Source organism: Panthera pardus, unplaced genomic scaffold (genome assembly GCF_024362965.1).
Source record: "Panthera pardus isolate Hobbes unplaced genomic scaffold, ASM2436296v1 HiC_scaffold_24, whole genome shotgun sequence".
In the NCBI taxonomy this organism is placed as follows: domain Eukaryota; kingdom Metazoa; phylum Chordata; class Mammalia; order Carnivora; family Felidae; genus Panthera; species Panthera pardus.
Genome location: NW_026526810.1, coordinates 45,057,785 through 45,078,080, shown reverse-complemented (window position 1 = coordinate 45,078,080; position 20,296 = coordinate 45,057,785). Strand labels below are relative to the sequence as shown.

The 20,296-nt window shown below is 42.7% G+C and overlaps 2 protein-coding genes across 3 annotated transcripts in view; one reads left to right on the top strand and one right to left on the bottom strand.

Annotated features, from left to right (window-relative positions):
• The window catches only part of LYSMD2 (LysM domain containing 2), a 34,902-nt gene extending 28,093 nt beyond the window's left edge, over positions 1–6,809 (bottom strand). Inside the window, exon 1 of one of the 2 annotated variants that reach the window (XM_019442118.2) lies at positions 6,698–6,809. The gene's annotated coding sequence lies outside the window, so the exon portion shown is untranslated. The remainder of the gene's footprint in view (positions 1–6,697) is intronic. The other variant, XM_019442115.2, reaches the window with a different exon arrangement.
• Positions 6,810–6,984: 175 nt separating this feature from the next.
• Positions 6,985–20,296, top strand: part of TMOD2 (tropomodulin 2) — a 46,590-nt gene continuing 33,278 nt past the window's right edge. The window contains exon 1 of the mRNA XM_019442112.2: positions 6,985–7,098. The gene's annotated coding sequence lies outside the window, so the exon portion shown is untranslated. The remainder of the gene's footprint in view (positions 7,099–20,296) is intronic.

The following is a 20,296-nucleotide window of genomic DNA, read 5'->3' as shown; positions in this document are numbered from 1 at the left end:
TGCTCATGGATTGGAAGAAATAATATTTTTAAAACGTTTATACTGCCCAAAGTAATCTACAGATTTGATGTAATCTCTATCAAAATATTCATAGTATTTTGCACAGAACTAGAACAAAAAAATCCTAAAATATTTATGGAACCACAAAAGATTCCCAATAGCCAAAGCAATCTTGAGAAAGGCAAAGCTGGAGGGAGGTATCTATAATCCCAGATTTCAAACTGTACTACAAAGCTATTGTAATCAAAACAGTGCAGTATTGACACAAGAATAGACACATTGATCAATGGAATAGAATTGAAAGCCCAGAAATAAACCCATATTTATAAGGCCAACTAGTCTAGGACAAAGGAGGCAAGTACACTTGGAGAAAAAAAATCTCTTCAATAAATGGTGTTGGGAAAACCAGACAGCTACATGCAAAAGAATAAAACTGGGCCACTTTCTTACAGCATGCTCAAAAATAAACTCAAAATGGATTAAAGACCTAAATTTAAGACCTGAAACCATAAGACTCCTATAAGAAAAATAGGCAATAAACTCTCAGACATTAGCCTTAGCAATATTTTTCTGGATCCATCTCCTTAGGCAAGGCAAACAAAAGCAAAAACAAACAATTGAGACTACATCATACTAAAAAACTTTTGCACAGCAAACCATCAACAAAATGAAAACACAACTTTCTGAATGGGAGAAGATATTTGTAAATGCTATATCCAATAATGAGCTAGTATTCAAAGAACATATAGAACTTCTACAACTCAACACTAAAAAAACAATTCAATTTAAAAATGGGCAGAGGACCCAAAGAGACATTTTTCTAAAGAAGACATACAGGGGCGCCTGGGTGGCTCAGTCGGTTAAGCAGCCAACTTCGGCTCAGGTCATGATCTCGCGGTCCGTGAGTTCGAGCCCCGCGTCGGGCTCTGTGCTGACAGCTCAGGGCCTGGAGCCTGTTTCGGATTCTGTGTCTCTCTCTCTCTGACCCTCCCCCATTCATGCTCTGTCTCTCTCTGTCTCAAAAATAAATAAACATTAAAAAAATTAAAAAAAAAAAGAAGACATATAGATGACCGACAGACACGTGGAAAGATGCTTAACATCACTAGTCATCAGGGAAAGACAAATCAAAACCACAAGGAGCACCTCACACTAGTCAGAATGGCTAGTATCAAAAAGACAAGAAAAAACAAGTGTTGCCAAGGATGTGGAGAAAAGGGAAAACTTATGCACTGTTGGTGGGAATATAAATTGGTGCAGCCTCTATGGAAAACAGTACATGGAGGTTCCTCAAAAAATTAAAAATAGAAATACCACAAAATCCAGTAATTCCACTACTAGGTATTTACTCAAAGGAAACAAAAATACTAGTACAAAAATAATATTCACCCCTATGTTTATTGCAGCATTATCTACATGAGTCAAGATATGGAAGCAACCTAGGTATCCATCAATAGTGAATGGATAAAGGAGATGTGGTGTATATACACAATGGAATATTACTCAGCCATAAAAAGAATGAAATCTTGCCATTCACAATAACACGGGTAGACCTAGAGAGTAGTGTGACAAGTAAAATAAGTCAGAGAAAGAGAAATACTATATGATCTCACTCACATGTGAAATCTAAAACACAAAACAAACAGAAACAAACTCATAAATTCAAAGAACTGATGTTTGCCAGAGAAGAGAGGTGTCAGGGGATAGATGAAACAGGTAAAGAGAATTACAAGGTACAAGCATCTGGTTATAAAATAAGTAAGTCACAGGATGAAAGTACAACATAGGGAATATAGTCAATAATATTGTAATATCTTTGTATGGCAACAGATGATAACTAAATTTGTGGTGAACATTTCATAATGTATAGGATTGTCAAATCACTATGTTGTACACCTGGAAAAAAATGCAAAGGATTTGAATAGAAATATCTCCAAAGGAGATATAAAAATGGCCAATAAGCACATTAAAAAAATGCTTATCATTAGTCATTAGAGAAATGCACATCAAAATCACAATGGGCTACTACTTCACATTCACTGGAATGGCTATAATAAAAACAAAAAAGACAGACATTAGCAAGTGATGGCAAAGATATGGAGAAATTGGAACCCTCATACATTACTGGTAAAAATGTCAAATGGTTCAGCTGCTTTGGAAAACAGTTTGGCTGTTCCTCAAAATGCTAAAAATAAACTTACCACATGACCTACCAATTCTATACATACGTATATACCCAAGAGAAATGAAAACATGTCTATACAAAATGTACACAGATATGCATAGCAGCATTATCCATAATATCCAAAATGTGGAATCAACCTAAATGTCCATCAACTGACAAATAAAGAAAATGTGGCACATCCATAGAGTAGGATGTTATTTGGCCATAAAAAAAAATAAGGTACTGGTATATGTTACAACATGGATGAACCATGAAACCATTATGCTAAGTGAAAGAAGGAGTCACAAAACACCACATATCTCATTTATGTGAAAAGTCCAGAACAAGCAAATCCAGAGAAGGCAAAATAGATTAGCAGTTTCCAGGGTCTGGCATTATGGGGGGAGGGGGAATAATGTCAGCTAATGTGCATGGGGTTTTTGGGGGGGATTTTGAAAATGTTCTAAAGTCAGATTGGGTGATAATTAACTCTGTGTATGTACTAAAAACCATCAAATTGTATACTTTAAAAAGGTGAATTTATCATAAATTAAATATATCTCAATGAAGCTGTTTTGAAAAATGTAGAGAGAATGGGTGCATCACCCAGCTTCAATCATTATCAACTCATGGCCAATCTTGTTTCATCTATACCCTGATGCTGCCACCCTACTACCACTCCCACACTGGATTATTTTTAAAGTACCCAGATATTATTTCTTCTTCAAATATTCAGTATTTTTTCACTAATATCCAGTAGTATCTTTCCAAAAGATAAGGACTCTTTAAAAACAATATGGTACCATTATCACATCTAAAAAATTTAAAATATCTTAATATAATCAAATATCCTATATTCTAATGTCCCTCAGTTCTCTCATAAATGTGATGTTTTAGACAGCTGCTTTGTGCAAATCAAGATGTACCACGCATTGTATTTCATTATTTGTCTCTTATGTTTCTGTGTATCCATAAACTCTCCCTCTTTTATTTTTCTTGCAATTATTGAAGAAGTGGGTTGTCGTGTAGAGTTTCCCACATTCTGGATTTTGCTGATTGCATTCCTGTGATGTCATTTAACATGGTCACTATTATATAGTGATTCACTTCTAGATGCCTGCTGCCAGGTACACTATAAATGTGAATTAATTCATAGTGCATCAACATAGTTGCCACTCCTGCAGTGCTTACTAAGCACCATGTCCTTTGTAGCATCCTTGACACAAATTATCCTATTTAATCTGTATAACAACCTAGTGTGGTATGTATTATTGTCCCCAGTCTAGAGATAAAGAAAATGAAGCTTAGAGAGGTTTAAAAAAATTGATCACAGTCAACCAGGCAGTAAATATTTGGGTTCAAAGCCAGGTCTGTCTGATGTTATAACCCATACTTCTATCCATTATGTGATAATATCCCCATCTTTTGCCTGCGGCTGTAGTTGTTGTTTGCTTTTATTAACTCTGAGAAGCAGACCTTCAGTCCATTCAAAGAATTCACTTTTACCTTTCATTTGTAACATGTAGGATGGTTTCAGCTTGAAGTAACAGAAAAATCCATCTCAAACTGACTCATCAATACGGATATTATCTCATATAACAGGAAATCTACAAGCGGGGCAGCACCAGTTCTGATTGATTTACTGACTAAACAACAACATCACAGACCCAGGGTCATTCTGACTCTTTACTGTGCCATCATCGGTGTGCTGGCTTCCTAAAGGGCCACTTTCAGATAACACGGCCAGATGCAACAACATCAGTGGAGATGGTGGCATGTTTCCCTGTATGTCTCTGTTGAAGAGCAAGAAAATCTTTCCCAGAAGGCTTTCACAGACCTCTCCTCAGGTCTCACATACCAGAACTGGTTTGCATGCCCACCCCAACCTCTCACTGGCCAGTCAAAAGGATCTTGCCCATGATAGTTTAGGAGTGTACCTCTGAGATGGTAATAGGGTCACCTTCCCTAATAGGTAAACACACCTATACAGACTTCTGTAAAGAAGGAAGAGACGTGAATGGATGTTGAGTATCTGCTATATGTTCCTAATGAGGTATACTACATATTGCATTGTGAATAATGAAAATATTTCATTATAACTGCCACATTTTTTTACTTTGTGTCAAGTGACATTTACTGTTGACATATCAGCTTCCTCACCTACACAAAAACATTAGATAAGATTATATGTAAGGTCCCTTCCAGCTCTACCTGTTTCAATTTTACATTTGCATTTTCTAAAAAGCAAGTTGAAAGTTAAACCTACAAGATATGGTCCAAAAATGATGATGGGTTTCAGCTGATAAGTCATAGGTATGACTGACATCCATTTTTCCCTTAAAAAGTTTTAGATGTAGATATTAGATTTAAAGAACTAAACAAACTAGAACTGATCATATCTTTCCATTAAGTTTCAACATTAAAAATAGAAAGGTTCATTGTTGTACCTTTCTGCCCCATCCATTAACATCTACTAGCTTCTAGCCCTCATGGTACAGAGATTGATTAGAAGTTCTTTTTCACAACTTACTGTCTTTAATTTGGTGTCAGCATCCTCCTGGAGCTGGTGCATGGCTCTGGGACTGTCACAGAGCTCTAATATCTTTGCTTTGGCTGCCAACTATGACTTTAACTTAAGAAACCATTCCTATGCCTGCTTCCTGTCACAGTCGTCATCTGAAGTAATGCTCCATTCATTTTATCACACGCAGACGTTTTCCTTGTGGGGAACCACAAGAAACCAAAAGAGAAAGATGGTACATCACTGAGTATCTTTCATATATCGAACCTTTTCTACTGTTTCTTCCAATCTGAATAAAACTGTTTTATTATTTTCAGCTTATGCCTATCATCAACTTTCTCTGGGGAAACTGTTGGCTTGATCTGTAAGTAGTCCTGTTCTTATTTAACAGAGGCTATGACTTATGATAAATGCACAACATAAAAAAGTCAAAGATATCATGTCACATAGGATATGTGGAATAACAAATGACAAGAAAACTTGGGAACATGATTTCAGCTGATTTGGTCATGCCTCCATTTCATTTCACTCTTTCCAGATCAGATGTGTCATTCTGGTGAGGAGGCAGTCCATTAGTCCATTAGTTGATAGTGGAAATCCCACTGGTCTCTCAGTCAGTATCCCCTGTATGCCAATGTTCATCATGCTAGTTCCAAGAGCCTTAGAGAATTAACTTTGTTTTCTGATTCAGCCCACCTTCTGGAGGAAGGCATGGCCCTATTTTGAAATGTACAAAGGAAAGACAGGGCTAACCCTCTTCGGGGGCAGGGTGGAAGGAGAGAAGATAGGCTTAATGATCTACCAGGTGACCTTGAGTAAGTCATATCACTTCTCTGTGCCTCTAAGAAATCGGGGGAAAATCCTCATTCTGTATCTCACAGATTGTTGCCAAAATCAAGTAAGAACATTGAGTAGGGAAGTATTTTCACAAATGCAAAGTTGTGTTATTATTTTCAAATATGGAATTTCCTCTGTGGTTTTGTTTTTTGGTGGTTTGGTTTTGGGGTTTTTTGTTTTGGGGGGGTTTTGGTTTTTTCTTTTTTCCACATGATAACTGCACAAGTCATGCTAGATCATGATGCTGTTTCACCTCGATTCACCCTTTGCCTATTTCAGGCAGATTACACCAGCAATGCTGCATCCATCCCTTTGGTTTATTTCCCTTCCACCACATCCCTAAGATGCAAATCTCATCATAATGTAAAATACTGCATAGCAGCCACTTACAAAACTCAACATACTTTTACAGTTGAGATAAACGCTATATACAAGAGTTGCAGTAGAAGTATGCAAAAAGCATTCAAAAAGGAGAGACAGCACATCTAAGTAGAGAAAGCTTCTGGAAGATAACCCCATTATGCCATATATTTGAGTAATTTCTGTCTTTGTCCTATGTCACCCCACCCCACCCGACTTTCATGCTTCAGAGACAAGACTGTATTTTCTCTATTTTTGTAGCGCCCGAGAACCTGGCAGACAGCACTTTTCAGTACGTTCCGGGAGGAAGTTAACGGGCTAAAAGGCTGACAATAACAAGCTGAGCGGGTTTTAACATTTACCCAGCCCAATGAGGCTCACCTGTTTTTAACTTAGTATTGTAGGTAGGACTTTCCAGGCAAGAAGTGTGCCCGGGAACCCCTGTGACCCCCAAGGAAGGGACCTTTATTACGGGTGTGTTAAGTGCCTAACAGAGGTGCTTTCGTACACGCACCTAATATGGGTTTAGTCCTCACAATACCTGTTTAGATTTTAAGCCTATTTTACAGATGAGGTTGCCAAGACTCGATAGGCAGAGTTTCTAGTCTCACATCTAGTAAAAGCCACTGCGCCTGCATGGGCTCTCCAACAACCTAACCCCAAAACTTTAAATCAGCCTTGCTAAACCCCACCTGTCTTACCTTAAGCCGTCCCTGCAGGCATCTACCCTAGCTACTCCTCCTTCCCGGGTCCCCGCCCTAGGCCCCAGTAAAGCCTGTAAAAACTCATGCTTTCGCGTAAAGATGCTCACTCACCCAACTGCTCCTCACAGGCTTGAAAAGCCTTTGCCACCCACCCTATCCGTAGCCCCGAGCTTCTCAAAAGAGGCTGCACAGCTTTCTCCCAAGGCTGAGGTCCTCGGCGCCTGCGGAGCTGGGACGGGGTTCGGACGTAGATTCCGGGAGAGGACACCTGCAGGGGAGGACCCGGCAGGGTGGTCCCGCCTCCGCGCGGCCGCGGCGCGCCGCCTCGAACTACGCTTCCCAGGCTGCTCCGCTGCCGCCGCGCGCCCCAGCGCTGCGCCCGGCCGGGAGCCGCCTGTTGATCGCCGCGCTCGCCCGGGCCACGGCGCCGCCCCTGCACGGTCGGCCCCGCTACCTCGGGGCAGACGGACTTACGGCCCGCACCGCCGGCTCCGGGATGGGCGCACGGAAGGGTGAGCGCGCTGCGGGGGTGAGGGCCGGCCGGGGCCAGGCGTGGTCTGCAGACCCCGGCCCACAGCGCGTGGGCGGCCGCGCCCTCCCCGCGGGGTTTGAGGATGCTCCGCTGCGTCCGCGCTCGGCTGGGCGGGCGCGCGGAACCCGGGCCGCTTCTAGCCTCCGCGGCCGGGCGGGTAGTGCGGGGCGGCGCGGGGCGGCGCGGGCCGGAGGCGCCCGCCGGGGTGTGGGTCCCACGCTCCGCACTGCGGCTCCGCAGCCTCGGCAGCCCGGCGGGCCGCTGCAGTGAGGGCGCGGTCTCCCGTCTTCGCGCTGCGGGGCTGGGTTTTTCCAAGCTGGGCTTTGTTCCCCACTTTCTTCTCTCCGGTGAACGTTAGACAAGCTCCTGGAGCGTTGTGCCTGTCACTGCATCGTTAAAGCGGGAGATGGGGAAGGGTGGATTCTAGCTGGCATCTTTTTTTAAGATCCCTGGAGCTGTCACCCGCCGGGCGTTTCAGCCTCCGAGAAAGCGGCAATCGGAGCGGCCTGATGCTGCAGGTCCTCAAGACCATTTTTTTTTCCTGGTTAAAGTAGTGATAGCATGTGCTCCCTGAGTCTTCCTAAATTTTCCCTGCTGATCTGCAGAAAGGAAGATTGATTTTAAAATAATAATATTAATAAAAGGCTTCTAATGGGAATTTTTACTTAAAGCATTCAAAGGTGGGAAGGTGATGCAGGCAAAATGCAAATTAGCAATGAAGGAGGCCGTGAATGCAGCGGCTTCATCTTACCCATTAAACGGCCGAATCACAAGGCACTTGGGAAGGGAATGAAAAAGAACATCGCAGGAGGTATTTTTTAATCTGGGTTCCTGTCCTAGCTGTACCATTAAGGAGCTGAGCAAGCCCCTTCACCTCTCTGAGTCTCTTTCTCCGTGTAAAATGGGGCGTTTGGGCCCATCATTTCCAAACATCTGTTCTTCCTAGATGCTCCTATGAGGGAACTGAAGGGATGAGGTCGCTTCTGTTCAACACCATTACAAAAAGCCTGATTGTGACAGAACAAGTGACTTTACCCTAGTGAAGAGGAAAGATTTTTTTTCAGGGCTTAGGAATCCAATTTAAAAAAAATAATAAAACTGATTTCCTCTCTCTACTCTCTTCAGTCGAACCCAATAAATATGTACCGCAGCCACTTTAATGTTTGTAAATTACTGTAAATTGGTAGGCAACTTGTGTTTCTTTGCTTTTGTTTTTAATTTGCTGAAGACGAAGTCATGAGATCTGCGGGTAAAGGGAGAAGGTCTTGCAAGGCTGGTTAAATGTGGTCAACAAGGAGGTGGGGGGGGGGGGGGGAGCCCCAGTAAGAAGTAACCAGAGAGCAAAAGCACTGAGGAAAGAGAGGACAAGGACTGATGGGTCATTGTTTGAATAATACACAACAAAGGGAATAAGAGAACCAGAAAACCAGCGCTGTGCAAACTCTTCCATAACTGATTCAGGCAAGGACTCCTCCAGGGGTTCAGAACCTTTGAGAGGTTGTTAGAGAATAGGATTATCTCACCACAAATTACCTAGAGAAACAGTGGCCATCCAATGGAAAAATGAGGAGGTTACCACCTCAGCCTAGTGCTCAAGCACACCAGCACCTATTATGAGTCTCCTGTGGGGATGCAATAACGTCATGATTTCACCTATGCGGTGTTCCATAAAGACTGGAAAAGTGACTGTTGGGAGAACAGGGAGTATTGCAGATTACAATACTCAAGTGATGTAACAACCACTTGACATTTGTGAACTTTGGATCCTAGATCAGAAAAAAAAAAAGCTATAAAAGATGACTTGGAGACAACTGGAAGAATTTTAACTTAACATGGGCTGCATATTAAATAATATTATGGAATTACTTTTCATTTTCTTAGGTGCAGTAGTGGTACTATGGTTATGTAAGACACTGTCCTTAGTTGTTTGAAGTACAGGTATCAGAGGAAATGTGCAACTTTGAGCTAATTCAAGGGCAAAAAGTGAAAAGTGTAAGGGTGAGGGAGGAAGCTCAGGAGTGTAGCAAAATGATGGCAGTGCATCTAAGAAAATGGTATCCTGGTATTTATTATACTGTTCTTTTATACTTTCTGTAAGTTTGAACTTTTTAAATTAAAAAAGTGGGAGAGATTAATAAAATTAGAAAGTCAATAAAGAGAAAGGATTGTGGGGAACTGTGCGGTTAGTGATACCTAGCCGCAGTGAATCCGTGCCTTTGAGTTTCCAAGATTAAAATCCTGTTGGAGGTGTGCGTAGGCTCAGGGGAAGTCCCCTTTTTTGGTTTTTCTTGGTTCCTATCAATCATTTATTCTGATGATACTACATCCCCTAACTCCAACCTCAAAGTATTGATAATTCCCAAACCTTTGAAATTCTAGCCCTACTCAAGAACCATCCTGAAAGCACCGTTCTTTCCTCTCTACATTCAAGATTTGTGTCCGTATAGAAGGAAGTTCCAGGGGTTGTTTTTATTTTGAGTTAGGGGAGTGTTGAGGAAAGAACAGATCCAGCCTTTTGATAGAACAGAAGTTGTTCTGTCAAATGAGAGGGTTTCCTCTCATTCCCTTTATTGGTAAATTACATACAACCAAATTGTTTCTTATAGACCATAAGTGAGTGGTTCAAAGAGGCTCATAGAAGGCATGTGCAGAAGAGACTTCCTGTCGTCCATGCAGGAAAACAGAATTAACTCTTAAGAAACAACACAATTTTATACAGAGCCTTTTGCTGCAAAGATACTTTTGCTATACCTGGAATATACATACTTCTACGTTTATGTTTTGCCCTCCTGTTCTGGCCTCAAGGCTACCCCATGTCTTTAAGTAGGTTGCCAGGTTTCCCCTATTGAAAGCTGGGTAGAGTGCTAATGAGAAGGTCAGCTCTAGGACGGTGGGTAATAGGAGCTCATGAAACAGGGTACAAGGCCAGCTGTGCCAAGCCTGGAGTTGAGTAGGGAGCAAATATGAGGCACCGGCCCTGAGAGGCCTCTCATCAGGACAGTTGAAGGCGTCTAGAGTCTAGTAAGCTGGGCTGCTGTTCAGCCAGTATGTACAGGGACAGCCATCCCTGATATTTAGAAATGACAACCATTCTGACTGGGCAGTGCTCATTCCATACCATTTGCTAATTATTTTGTGTATCATATTAATAAGCAGTCACGAGTCGAGGTGCACATAGTACCTATAAGTCATAACAAAACATTGATCAAAACCTAGCTGGAATACAGATGCCAGAGTAAGAGACAAAATAGGTCAAAGACTACATAAGCAGGCAGAAGCTGGGAGGGCATGTGAATCAAAAGACAGAAAATAGAGAACCCATAGTGTCAGTCAGGAAGTGAGAAGCCATTAATTCCTGAAGGCAAGGCAAGGGAATATGGCCAGAACCAATAGGCAGTTAAAAACTAAAAAGGCACATATACCCAAGTGCAGTGCAAGAAGTCAGGAAATAGAAGCTCCTTAGAAAACAGAATCGGGCCAAAGGGATAAGGCAGCAGCAGGAAGCAGGACCTGCCAAGAGAATTACAAACCAGGTAGCAGTGTGGAGAGAGTCTAAAACTTCCATGTTAAAGAGCTTCTGCCCCAGCCAGGAAGCTTCTTGGCTGCTGTCTGCCCGTGTGGAAACCTATCTCCTTCTTTGGCCAGGCTATACATGGTGGCTTGCTACACCTGGCAACGCTGACCTGGAACTCTTAGAAGCTGCTGCCTCTCTATATTTAACAGATCCTGACAAAGATAACAAAGGGAACAAATACCCCAAATAAAAGACTATTCCCAGACCAAGGGCAAAAATGAAATGGCTTTGACTGAGGGCTTGCATGTGCTAGGCACCGTGCCTGCTACGCACATTATCCTATTAAGTGTCACCTCCACCTTCTGAAATAAGTACTATTCTTTGCCTGTCTTGCAGAGGAAAGAACAGAGGCTTGGAAAAGCTTCTCTTGCACACAGACCTGTAGCCATCACACCCAGGGCTGGTTGACTCCAAGGCCCTTGCTTTAAGACTTATGAACCTGGAGGGGGGTAGCTCACCGGTAGGCACATGGTCTTAAAAGGAGACTGTTTTCAAGCACAATCTGAGCTATGGGAAATTTTGTGTGACAAGTTTGGGAAGTTAACAACACGTAGTCTCAGAGACAAAGTCTTCAGTCTGGTGAGATCTGTTTCTCATTCCCCTTTCAGCTTGTTCCCTTCAATTGCCTTGTCTATTTTTTGCCTGAAATTCCTCCGCATCCTACCGCATTCTCTGTCCTTCATCCCCTGAAAGTATTTCCCAGAATATGACAGGAGCCATTTGCTTGTTAAGAAAGAAAGAAAAGAAAGAAAGAAAAAGAAGGAAAAGAGAAATAGACATGACTGGGCCATCTTCAAATAGCTAGATTTTAAAACACAAGCTATGTGGTTATTGCTTTTTTTAAAAAAAAATATTTATTTTTGAGAGAGAGACAGAGATAGAGCGTGAGTGGGCAAGGGGCAGGGAGAGGGAGACACAGAATCCGAAGCAGGCTCCAAGCTCTAAGCTGTCAGCACAGAGCCCAGACGAGGGGCGTCAACCCACAAACTGTGAGATTATGACCCAAGCTGAAGTCGGACACTTAACTGACTGAGCCACCCAGGTGCCCACAGACTATGTGTTTTGTACACATTTTTGCATTTGCCTACAGCTAGAAAGGAATTAAATATATAGGAATAACTCATGTCTTGTTGGAAGATACATTGATAGGCCGATTTTGTTCTAATTTACTGTCAGAAAATGTAGATTTGACCCTTGTGCATGTTGGTTCACTGGTTATTTTTAAACTATTATGAAATATTGAAGATTTATAATAAAGAATAGCAACTTCTCACTTCCCCACCCCTACTTGGGAATAAATCATCACCAGTATAGTTGAAGCCTGAGTCCCCCTTCTCCAGCCCCCTCCCTGGCCCCCTCCTCTCCCAGTGCGGCGTCTGTCCTTTCTATGAGCCTTCCTAGAGATGTATACTCCAAAGTAACTTAACGGCACAGTTTTGCCCATTTAAAAACTTTTCACTGTGTTTTTGAGAGTATTTTTTTGTGTAGTCTTTTGTAAAAATTCGCCTTTGGTTTGGATGGGGTTTAATAAATCGGACTGCTTGTTTTGGCTTTGGCTCCAAGTCTTTGTGTGTAGGCAGGGCCAGAGGCTGGGCGCTTGGTGTGGTATCTGCTTTTCCTCTCATACCGCTGTTGTACAAATAAGGTAGTGGACAAAGAAGCAAAGAAAGCCACACTCCTTGTTTTCCTCCCCAGGGCTTGTGTCTTTGGGTAATAGAAGAGTGATTGGGAGACCCAGGTCATTTGTCCTTCAGCTCTAGTCCTTCCTCCGTTTTCCGTTCTCCTAACTGACTTGGTGTGCGTGCCCACCTGGACTCTGGGAAGCCTTGCTTGGCACTCGCTTCATTCCAGCGTGTACATTCGTTATCTTGTTGCACGTGGAGTGCTTGCCATGGGACAGACGCTGTGTCGGAGGGGAGGCTGAAGCAGCGCTTTGCAGACTTTCCACTGTGGCATCGCCAACGGGAGGAGTGACCAGATGTGAGCCTTTGTGGGGCCCAGGCCAGAGCTGAAGCAGGCCAGCCAGTCATGAGCCAGAGATCTGCAACTTGCCTTTTACAATTCTGTGAATCCTGCATTCTTCTCCGCAGTATACCTATGTGTTTTATTAAATGATAGTAACTAGCTTTCCCCCCAGATCTTTAAGTCAAAGTTGTGCTCCAGGAGGATGCACTATTTTTTCTCTCTTCTGGCTTTGATACCCCTTCATTAAATGCAGTGTATGCGGTTTGTTTTAAGGGTACCATTCTATTGTATTAACACGTTACTGTAGCTAATTAATTAACATCTCTTGCCCTGCCAAACTGTGAGCTTGGTTGGAGCACAGGATATCATTTGTTTTGTTCAGTGCTCTTGTCCCAGCGGTATCTGAAAAAGGTGAGCGTTCAGTACTTATTTGTTAAATGAATATACAAACCTGAGCTTGAGAAGCCTAGGAATATAAAGAATTATGATGTTGTCCCTGTCCTCTGGGAGTTTGTGGTAAGAGTTGGAGAGAAAACCATATATGTGACAAACATGAAAAGATAATGAGAGAGCAAGGGATGAATACCAAATTGGTGACATAGTGTGAATTTAGGAAGAGGAGTGATTCCAGTGGTCTTAGGTGGTCTCAGAAAGTTCCATGGCACAGAGTAGAGGCATGCAGTGGAATGAACTCTGGACCAGTGGGTCACTTCACCTCTCTGAGCTCACTTCCTTCATTTGCATTTGTTGGATGCCTACTCTGGGTCAAGACTTGTGTTGAGAGCCAGGATTATAACACTGAACAAAACTGGTATAGTTCCCACCCTCACAGAGATTAGCAAGGAAGACAGAGGCAAAACAAGCAGTGGTAATGAAGTCAAGGAGAGCTGTGATCAAGGGTGTATGCCATGGGAGAGGGAAGTGACCCCGACCTTGTCTTGGTGTCTGAACAAGGCCTTCTGGAGAAATTGAAGCTTACATGAGGCGAGAAGATGAACAAGACAGCATTTAACTGAGAGTGGGGTGGGGTAACTAGTGCTCTGAGCAGAGGGAGCAACATAAGGCATGATCCAGGAACTGGAGGTAGTCCAGGAGGCTGGAGCCAGGAGGGGATGGGGAGTGCAGTGCAGGATGAGGCTGATGAGGATGACAGAGGCCAGACTCTGAATTTGATCCTTATCCACAAGGCAGTGGGAAGCCATTGGAGAATTTTAAGCAATAAGGCAGAGTTTTTTAAAAAGATCATTTGTATGGAGAAAGGATCAAAGGGTTAAGACTGGATGTGGCAGGGCAGACAAGTGAAATAGGTGGATTCTAACATGTTCAGGTAAGGACAGGGTTTGGTGATGGATGGGTGGGGAGAAGACAAGAAAAAGAAAGTGTCAAAGATGGCTCCCTAGTTTCTTGGCACCAACTGGAAATTCTAGAGGAGGAGAAGCTGTTTGGTAGGACAAATGATGAGAGTACTCAGAGGTGCTTGAGACAGCCAAGGAAAGATGTTGGCTTGGCAGTTGGAAATATTTGGACCTAGGCCTCAGGAACAAAGTCTAGGACAAATATATGGATTTGGGGGTCTTTAAGATATGGATTATAGTTAAAACTTTGGAGGTGTTGAGTTCCCTCAGGGAGATTCGTAGGAGAGAAGTTCTAAAACAGGACCTGAATATGCCAATAGTTAAGATGGAGGAAAAGGAATTGCCAAAAGAGACCAAGACGGAGTGACCGGGGAAGTAGGAGAAAAACCATCTATGTTGCTGGACTGGATGCTCTTTAAGGCTTCAGTCAGCTCTGACATTCTGTGGTCCTGCAGAGCTGGGATTTGAGCCAGGTCTCAAAAGCAGAACACATGGATAGGCCATGAGCATAGAGCAGGGCATTCCAAGGAATATTACTGTATCAGCCAAGGTTTCAACAAGAAACAGAGGACACACTCAAATGAACAGTTTGAAGAAGTTTTAATAAAGAGGCTATTTACAAAGACGCAGAGTGGGTTTAGGGAATTCAGTAAGACAGAAATCTGGCACTAGTCACAACAGGGACCCTTCACCACTCCCAGGCCTGAAGTCAGCTGGATGAGAGAGCAGCTGTGTATAGAGAGGACCTTCTGGACCAACCTCCTTGTTCCCTGCTCTCTGGTTTCTTTGTAGAGCCTCCTGTTGGCCAAACATAAACCAGAGAGCAAGAGAGCCCATTCACGCAGTAAATACATTATATTCCTGGGGCACAGAGCAAGGTGGAGAGTGGATGTGGAGGGGCAAACAAGATACTCAAACAATTATCTTGAAAAATGGAAATGTGTGGGTAAGAAAGTGTATTAGCTTCCTATTGCTGCTGTCACAAATTCAGTGGCTTAAAACAACAAGAATTTAGTATGTTACAGTTTTGGAGGTTGGAAATCCAAAACAGGTTTCGCTGGGCTAACATCAAGGTGTCAGCAGGTCTGCACTCTTTTCTGAAAGCTCTAGAAAATAATCCATTTCCTTGCCTTTCCCAACTCCTAGAGGGCAGTCATATTTCTTGGCTTTCACCCCCTTCCTCTCTCTTCAAAGCCAGCATCACTCTGACCCTCTGCTTCTATCATCATGTCTTCTCTGGCTCTTCTGCTTTCCTTTTCCATCTTTTAAGAGCCCCTGTGATTACATTGGGCTCACCCAGATAATCCAGGATAATCTCCCTATTTTAAGATCCTTGATTTAACCCACATGGTCCCTTTTGCCATGTAAAGTAACATATTCTTGGTCCTGAGGATTAGCATCTGGACATCTGTAGGGTGTCATTATTCTGCCTATCACAGAGAGCAAATAAGCCTTTTTGGCTGGAGTAGAGTAACTCCCTGGAGAAAGTAATGAAGACAGAAAACAGAAAGTGCATATGAAGCCAAATTATGGGAGTTTTGGATGCTAGACTGTCTGAATTTTCATTCTGTAGACAAGAGGGGGCCATTGTTAAGTCCTTGCCCAGAGAAGTGGCTTGTTAGCAGTGTGAAGAAAGATGATCTGATTGTGGTGCGCTGGTGGCTTAGAAGGAAGAACAGAAACCTTTCAAGATGTGATTAGAGTAATCCAGGCCCAAAGGACAAAGGTCCAAAACAAAAGTGACAGGAAAGCATGGTGTGAAAAGTTCTGTTGCAGTAAGAGTCTACAGGAGATGCTAACCAAGTGGACATGAAAAGAAGGGGGAGACAGGCGCCTGGGTGGCTCAGTCAGTTAAGTGTCTGACTTTGGCTCTGGTCATGATCTCGTGGTTTGTGAGTTTGAGCCCTGTGTCGGGCTCTGTGCTGACAGCTCAGAACCTGGAGCCTGCTTCAGATTCTGTGTCTCCCCCTCTCTCTGCCCCTCCCCTCCCCTCCCCCCCTCCCTCCCTCCCTCTCTCTCTCTCTCTCTCTCTATCTCTCTATCTCTCTCTCATAAATAAACATTAAAAAAAGGCGGGGAGGAATCTGAGGGTGGTCCAAGTTTTTAATGTGAATGACTGATAGATTAATGGTATGATCTAGAAAATCAGGAGAGCAAGTCAGTTTCACAGGAAGATGTGAAATTGGGAGGATAGTTGTAGAATCCTGGAACAGAAACAAATAGAATCTTATCACCTCTAAGATACCACTGACTGTAAAACATCAATATTTTGTGTACCACTAAGGAAAAAATGCTGTCAATTAAAATATGATGCATTTTCTTAAAAGTATAATTTTGGCTTTATTGAAAGAGCAGCTTTAGACTTACACATAGACTTTTTTGACATCTTTTAATTGACATATAACAAATTGCATATATTTATCTTTTAAAATTGCATATATTTAAAGTGTGCAGTTTGCTAAGTTTTAACATGCATGCACCTGTGAAACCATCACCACAATCAAGGTAGTGAACAAACATATGTATAGCTCAAAATTTTCCTCATACCCCTTCCGGATCCTCCCCTCTGCCCCTTGCTACCTCTCTCTCTTCCATTCCCAAGCAGCTATTAATTTACTTTTCTGTCATATGGATTAGTTTACACTCTCTAGCATTTTAGTAAGTGGAGTCATACCATATGCATTCTTTTCGGTCTGGCTTCTTTCATTCAGCATAATTATTTTGATGTTCCTCCACATTCTAGTGTGTTTCAGTAGTTCATTCCTTTTTACTTCTGATAGATTCCATTATGTACATATACCATGATTTGTTTATGCATTGACCTACGAATGATCATTCAGTTTATTTACAGCTTTTGGTTTGAAATAAAGCTTCTATGAATACATTTTTTAAGTTATAGATCACCTTGGGCATAAAAAGGGAAAGTGCAAGTGAAACGAATTGGTTAGTATTAAAAGTTCTTCACCTTTAGAGTTCAACCTTTGGGCCACTTTTTGATTCAGCCATTAATGTCTGGTTTTTTTCCACACAGTATCTCCTCTGTGCCATTTAGAGTAGTAATTGTTTTGGGGCGCTCAGGCAGCTAAGCAGCCTACTGCGGCTCAGGTCATGACCTCACGGTTTGTGAGTTCGATCCCCACATTGGGCTCTGAGCAGCTGTCAGTGTGGAACCTGCTTGAGATTCTCTCTTTCTTCCCCTCGCTCTCTGCCCCTCCCCCACTTATGCATTCTCTCAGGATGGATAAATAAAAAAAAAAAAAGAGTGGTAATTTTTTTTTTTTAATTTTTTAATGTTTATTTATTTTTGAGACAGACAGAGACAGAGCATGAACGGGGGAGGGGCAGAGAGAGAGGGAGACACAGAATCCGAAACAGGCTCCAGGCTCTGAGCCATCAGCCCAGAGCCATCAGCCCAGAGCCCCGTGACGCGGGGCTCGAACTCACGGACCTCGAGATCGTGACCTGAGCTGAAGTCGGACACTTAACCGACTGAGCCACCCAGGCGCCCCAAGAGTGGTAATTTTTTTAAAAACCTATAAAAGAACTAAAAGGCATTAATGCTGGGTCCTTAACCCTGCTCTGTAATTATGTAGAGCTAGCTTAACCTGGGCCTTCCTTTGGGAAGGTTGCTAAACATGCCTGAGTCACCACCTCTCTCACTCCTTCTCCATTAGGTTTAAAAAGAGTGGTGTACTATTTTTTAAAGCCCTGCGGATTTTTTTTTCCAAATCCCTGACACCCATTCTTCTAGTTTTGAAGCTGGTACTTTTGATATTTATGCATTCGTAGGCAATGTCAAGTACATCTTGACTGCTGCTGGGCCAACAGTAATTGTAGGATCATCCATTGTAAAACACATCTCAATTTCAGAATGTTAAATGTGGAAAACTGTGTAACTTTAAGTAGGATTGTTCAACCAGTTCATTTGATGGTTAAGGCCCTGGCAGATTTAGATCTATGCCCAGTGTCACATGATAAATAAGCGGTTGCAGAGACCAGAACAAAGTGCATATGATCCAATTGTTCTCTGACTTTAGTGGGATAGTTTTTGCAGGAGGGTTTTGTTTGTTTGTTTCACTGGACTATAGCAATGGAAGCTTAAAAGAAGTCTGGCTAGGGACGTCTGGGTGGCTCAGTCGGTTAAGTGTCTGACTCTTAATTTCAGAGTCATGAGATCAAGCCCCACATTGGTCTCTGCATTGGGCGTGGAACCCGCTTAAGATTCTGTCTCTCTCCCTCTCCCTCTGCCCCTACTGGCACAGTGCCTGTGCTCTCCCGTGCTCTCTCTCTCTTTCTCTCAAAAAAAAAAAAAAAAAAAAAATCTGGCTAATGAGAGAGTTATGTTGTATATGGAAAAGACACCCAAGTAGAAAACCACAAACTTGAATGTGGTGAGCAGTTGAATTAATAAGAGAGGGGAGCAACATTCTAATAGCCCTTTAGTGGCTCACTTTCACCCAGTCTCTTCCCATGCCAACCCATTCTTCATTCTTACCTTTTGAATTACTTTCTATAAAAAAACAGCACTTCTCAGATCATTCCTTTACTTTAAAAATTTGTGGTGGAGGGGTGCCTGGGTGGCTCAGTCAGTTGAGCATCCAACTCTTGATTTTGGCTCAGGTTATGATTTCATGGTCCGTGAGTTTGAGCCCTGAGTGCACCGTGCTGACAGTGCAGAGCCTGCTTGGTATTCTCTCACCCCCTCTCCTTCTGCCCCTACCCCCTCATGTTCTCTCTCTCTCTCTCAAATATAAACATTTTTTAAATAAAAAAAATAATAAAAATAAAAATGTGTGGTGGCTCCCCATCTCCGACAGAATAAAGCCCAACGTCCTTGGCAAGACTCGTAGGGAAGGCCCTGCCCAAGTGTCCCTGTCTTGCCTTTATTTCCTTCCTCTCCCCATAGCACATCAACCCTTCACCAACATACCACCTACCTTCTTATCTTTGTGCCTTTGTTTATGCTGCTCTTTTCTCTGGAATAATCCTTCCCCACCCACACCCATCTATGGTCTTTTTCTTCAGGGCTCAAATGCAACCCCTTTTTCACAGTTTCCCCTCAACTCTCCACTTCTCTTACCTGATGATTACTTCCTCTTGTGTTTTTAATTTTTTTTTTAATGTTTATTTATTTTTGAGAGAAAGAGAAAGAGAGAGTGAGCAGGGGAGGAGCAGAGAGAGATGGAGACACAGAATCCAAAGCAGGCTCTGGGCTCTGTGCTGGCATTACAGAGCCCAACATGGGGCTCGAACTCACGAGCTGCAAGATCATGACCTGAACCAAAGTCGGATGTTCAACCGACTAAGCCACCCAGGTGCCTCCCTCTTGTGTTTTTAAACCTATTTAATCCTTCTGTTATAACACTTATCAAGTGGTGTTATCTCTATGCGGGTGTCTCACTGAGCTGTGATCTTCTTGAAGGATCACATCTTGTTTATCTTTGTGTTGCTGCTTTCTAGACCCGTGCCTGACAAATGGTAGGCATACAGCAAATATTAATTGCCTTGAAAGATCTGATTGAGGTTAATACTGCCTAAGGAGAAACACAATCAGCTAAGTAAGTACCTTGCTATTTCCTAAATGCAATATTATCTTTCTAGAGGAGAGATGAAAAATCCTCTGCAGGAAAGACGGGATTGAGTAAAATTTTATTTTGAGTGAAAGTTTAGGAGTGAGGTGGTATAAAAGAGTGGGTTGGAAGGAGAATGGACTAGAGGTATAACGAGATAGGGAGCATGACTAAGGAAACAAAAAGGAAATGGGACTAGGGGCTGCTGGGTGGCTCAGTCAGTTAAGCATCAGACTCTTGATTTCAGCTTAGTTCTTGATCTCAGAGTTGTGAGTTCAAGCCCATGTTGGGCTCTGCACTGGAAGTGAAGCCTACTTAAAAAAAAAAAAAAAAAGGAAATGGGACTGTGGGACTAGAAAGAGAACAGAAGATGAGGGAAGAAGAAAAGAGAAACATGGAGAGAGTATGTAGTCAGGATTTTAGAATCTTACTTAGATGAATTGCAGGGAGTTAATGAACAATGCTTTCTCACACGGACATTCCAGACTCTTTCCTGAATGAGCCCCATTTTGTATTCCTCACATCACTCTCTCCCTGAAAAGACACAAGTATGCTTCTTACAACGGCTTTACAATTCATGCATTGTTTTTCACTGTTTTCTATGGAAAGCTGGAGGAGGCAGAGTAGTGTGGTAGAAAGGCTCTCTACTCCACTGGGAACCAGGACGCCTGGCACATGCCAGCTCTGGAGCCTCGAGCAAGGCACTTAGCCACC